Source organism: Nuphar pumila, chromosome 6 (genome assembly GCF_984573655.1).
Source record: "Nuphar pumila chromosome 6, dmNupPumi1.hap1.1, whole genome shotgun sequence".
In the NCBI taxonomy this organism is placed as follows: domain Eukaryota; kingdom Viridiplantae; phylum Streptophyta; class Magnoliopsida; order Nymphaeales; family Nymphaeaceae; genus Nuphar; species Nuphar pumila.
In genome coordinates this window covers 79188574-79193802 of record NC_143254.1, presented here as the reverse complement: position 1 = coordinate 79193802, position 5229 = coordinate 79188574, and positions in this window count along the sequence as shown.

Sequence of the window (5229 nt, the reverse complement as noted above, 5' to 3'; positions counted from 1 at the left end):
GCTATCTTTCCTAGGGATCATGTCTTCTATCAAATAAGGGATGGAACCCCGAATCATCGGGTTATCCAGTCCCATTCCTTCTTCCCTCGGTGGTATTATTCCTGGTTCGCCACCTTCTCGCGTATGTTCCCAGACCACTTGGATGATTGTGGATTGGAGATGGCATCGGCAGTTGGCAAGCTTACCATCAACGGCAGTCTGGTTCAAGCTATGGCAGAACGTTGGAATCCACATACCTGCACATTCTGGTTTCCATGGGGAGAGATGACTCTGCTAATGGATGAGTTCAGCGACATCATGAGATTTCCAGAATCAGTTGGTCAGCCAGACGATCCGGTTGAGCAGCAGTTCCTGATCAATATCAAGGGGATAGATGTTCGAGAAGCATTAGCCAGAGATACAAGGAGCAGATCTTGGCCTCTCATGAAGATCAACGGAAGTCAGTTCATCGACCTGTTCGGACTCTATCGCAAGTATGGGGCCTATGAAGAAGTCGATACCTTGTCTCAAGCAGCAAAAGAAAGAATTCAGCATGCCATGGTCCTATGCACAGTGGGACTAGCGTTCTTTCAGGATGGTCAAAATTTTATCGATGTCAGAGACACCCAGCTCTTTCAAAGATGGGGGAGCAAGCAGACCCGTCAGCTGTCAGTATCCATGGCAGCTCTAGACTTTCTCTATAGAGGCTTAGCTCGTTTTGCCCTCGAAGAGACCGTTTTGGTAGAAGGATACACGTATGCCTTGCAGTCGTGGTTCCTGCGACATGTTCCATCGAAGGCCAGTTCCTTCAGGTTCAACAACAAGAAGCCGAAATCTATTGATCAGTATCGAGCCTTGATCAAAAGTTTGCACCAAGAAGAGATCCTCTGAGACTATTTTGACAGACGAGAATCAGTTCCTCGCTACACTTATGCTCGTAGCAAGCGATACAGATTACTCAGCCCTTTTTTCTACGTCGACTATCAGCCGGAGAGGTGTCTCAGACAGTTTTCGCAGTGGCAGGTTTGTGTCAACAATCGCTCTTCGATGGGCCGCATGCCAAAGTTTAATCTGCAGTCGGATCAGTGGTCTGGGGCATACCATGTAACCAAATACACTTGGGACTCCTTCCTTTCTTTGTCTATGTTTCCTGGTCCTAATATATCGTCGGAGTATCGAGAATGGTGGCAAACTGTCTGCCCACCTTCTCTTTGTATTTAAATTTTATCATCAATAAAAATGCAACTTTTTGTTCTGATAAAAAGCTCTTTATGGCCAAAAATTTTAATTTATTTTATATGGTCACGATCCTCATGACGACCTCATTCGCGGTGATAAGACCTCTTTCTTATATTCTTTCTCTCATCGTGATGGACGACCTCGCCTAGGTCATAAGGCGCATTTTTGTTGCCACAAAACGGTGACACAATTATCGCAAAATTTGTGATGACCCGATCCCTGGTGATGGGATAACTTGTCTAAATTGTCTATCAATTCCTTCTTTTCCTGTCTTTTTCCTCAAAGGGTCGCATTTTAAAAAAAAAATCCTCTAAGATCTAACCATTCCTTTACCTCTATAGAAACCACTGGCATTTGCAAGATGGTTCAAACCAGAGCCGGAAAGGAGACTGCCCCTCAGCTCAGCGACAACGAAGTCGAAGCAACGAGTTCTCCTAAATCAGTCAGAGGGCAGAATCAGAATCAAACCGATGATATAGACCCTGCCATGTATAACCTGTTCAAAAAAATGATGACCAGAATGATGTCAGAACAGGCTGAGGCCAGTCAGAAGGAGGTTGCTCCGAAAAGCAAACCAAAGAAGAAAACTGTGAAAAAACCAGTCAGGATCATCAGAAAGAAAGTACAGCCTGACACCACTTCTGAAGCAACAGAATCAGTTGAAGAGGAATCAGAAGAGAAAGAACAATTTGTTTATCATTAGAATCCTCTGTCACAGCCTGTAAAAGCGGCTGCAGAGCCCGAATCAATAAACAAGCCCATTTCGGCTAATGATCCGATGCAAGAACAGATGAAAGAAATGAATCGAGCCATTAAGGATATCCAAGCCAAAAGTAAGGGCAATCAGACCTACTCTGGTGAAGATTTTTACCATGGCCTAGATGGGGATGACAATCTGGAAAATCTCCCTCGCAAGTTCCTTAAGTTCGACGGAACAAGCAACCCTAAGGATCATTTGGCCACTTTCTATGCTGAGTGCGGCCGTTTCAGGAAAGACAATCAGGCATTATTCATTTGCTTTCCTCGCAGCCTAGAGGGTGTAGCGGCCAGGTGGTATGCAGACCACATTAATCCTATCGAACTACGAGAGTTCGATAAAGTTGTTAACTTGTTCATTGAGCGCTTCATGTTCAATATTGAAGTCTCACCAACCCTCAATCATTTGTACAATATGAAGCAGAGTGAGAATGAGAAGGCTAGCGAATTCATACACAGGTGGAGAAGCACCTGTAACAGAATGAAGGTTCCCATCCCAGAGGAGCACGCCCTACAAATTATTTTAAACAACTTTGCCCAGCCCCTGAGGAACCTCATTTCTACCTCGCCCGCCAAATCATTCATCAAACTAATCGAGAGAGCCGAATGGCTAGAGACTGACTTGGACAATGGCCTGTATGAAGGGTATCCTTTTGTCAGAGGGAATCCCGATCAAAAGAAGAAGGCACACGTCGCCTATTCTACAGGATTTTTGGATCAAGACAGCGGCAGTTCTAACAGCAAGAAGAACAAGAAAAATTGTAACAAGAATGCCGGGCATTCTAGGACTGAAAGGACAAACTCGGCAACTCAGAAAGGAAAATTTGTCAAGACACAGCCCGTTCAGTCAGCACCGCAGCCAGAAGCGAAATAGCCGGAAAAGCCAAAACACGAGGGTTGGAGTTATGACCGAGAGTTCACAGCTCTAGAGCAGTCCCGCGAAGACATCTTGGAGTACATGTTGTCTAGGGGAATGATCAAACTCCCCAAGGTCGCAGAGCCTCCAGTCGCTATGGGAAAATGGACTGATAAGTTCTGCAAATTCCACCGGACTATCAGACATGATACCGAGCATTGCTTTGTTCTTAAGAACATCATCGAAGACTGCATTGACAAGAATTTATTGATCAAGGATGAGGAAGAACAACCGGAAATCTTGTCCAAGCCATTTCCCAAGCATTCAGTTTCAGTCATCATGGAGCAGATATTTGCTCTCCAAGACAACATCTAGCCATGTTCTAGCCAGGACATTCAGGATCAACATCAGGTCCTGGTCCTTTGCCAAGCGCAGTCTTCCGCCAAGAGGGTGGATATTACTGTATTTCACAAGAAAACAACCAAGGAAGCAACAAAAGTAGCGATAGGCATTGCCAAGATAGTCCCCAAAATTCCGAAGCGTTTCGTCAAGACAGCTTCGAAGAAAGAAGAGGCTTCAGGATCAGTTCAGAAGCCAACAACTGCTTTATCCAACATTTATATCCTGGATCTGACCCACGCTTCGCCCGAGCACCAGCAAGTGCTAGAAGACCTGCTCAGAAAGATCAAGGTCAAGCCTAGCACAACACCGCAAGATATGGCTCAAATCGTCAATCAAGCCATGACGAACGCACCTATCACATTTTCTGATGAGGATCTGCCAAAGCTTCATTCTTTCCACAACAACGCCTTATACATAGTGGTGCAAACCAGGGGCATGACAGTCCCTCATGTGCTCGTTGATAGAGGCAGCAACCTCAATATTTGTCCTGAGATGACGGCCAAGGCTTTGGGACTGAAAGAAGAGGAGTATACCCCAGATCTCACAACGATCTACGGTTTTGACAACCATGGGCAGACAGCCAAGGGGAAAATATTTCTTGAAATCTTCATCAATTATTCAGTGCATACTGTCCTTTTCCACATAGTGAATGTGCCACCTACGTACAATTTGTTGCTTGGACGCACTTGGATCCACAATGCCAATGTTGTTCCATCAACCTTGCACCAATGTATCAAGTGGTCAAAGGGAGGCATGATCACTACGGTCCTAGGAGAGGATCCGGAAGAGCGACTCCCGCAGCCAATGATTCTCCGTCCTACTTTCACTGCCAACATCCCAAGCATCAGGAAAGTCGATGAAATCAATCTAAGTGAAAGCCTGGACATGTTGAAATTGAGAGAGGTCCAGCCAATAGAAAGCGTAACGACAATAACCCAGTGGCAGGGGCCTCACTTCTTCAAGTTAGGTGGGTGCCTCGATTGCACTTCCTTTCAGGATCACCCTCTTTTCCCTCAGTTCTCAAAAGCTAAGAGAGGGTTTGATCTTCTGATTAAACATGGTTATCAGCCCTTCAGGGGCCTGGGCAACATAAAAGACGGCATTCTGGAACCGATCGTCCCCGCTCGGCATGTTGAGGGTACAGGATTGGGTTTTACAGGTCAATTGTCCGGCAGGAAGACCACCTTCATCAAAGGAGCACAATGAAGACAATGCCAGTGTTTTCTGCTTTCTTTTTCTTTTCTATGTCATCTTGTAGGGGCACAAAATCCACCCCAGTTTCCTTCTTTTTCATCAAAGCATATGTAAATATCAAGAATGTTTCAGATCAATGAAATTCCTATTTTGGTGTACACAAATTCTTTGCTTATATCCTTGTCTATATCGTCATTCTCTGTTTCTGTACAAAAGGCTATTTTTAAAATATCTTACCCTTTCCTCAAAAACCTTTTTTGCGTTTTCAGGATTGCCGGAATCATGGCTCCTAAATCACTTAAAAAGCTCGTTATCAATACCAACTTTTCTCAAAATAAATCCAAACCGGCCAGGATCTGCAAGGCAAAGGCAGGGGCAGCGCAGATCAAAGAGTTAGCAAAATTCGATTCAACGATTCAGAATTTGCCAGCATTCAGAAGCAGGGTGAACCATCGCCATTGGTTCAAGATCCAACAGAGGATGTCAACAGCAGTTCAGAAGATGATCCAAAAATCCTCAAAATTGGTTCCAGCTTAAATTCAGATGAGAAAGAAAGGCTCATCTATTTTCTCAAACAACATCAGGAAGTCTTTGCTTGGACTTATAAGGATATGCCAGGCTTAGACCCCAAGTTGGTCGAGCATCGCCTTGTGCTGAAGCCGAATTGCAAGCCAATCAAGTAAAAACTCAGAAAAATGGATCCTCGAGTAGCATCGCAAGTTAAAGAAGGACTTGAAGAGTTGTTAAAAGCAGGATTCATTCGAACCATTGAATACCCAGATTGGTTGGCAAAACATCGTGGC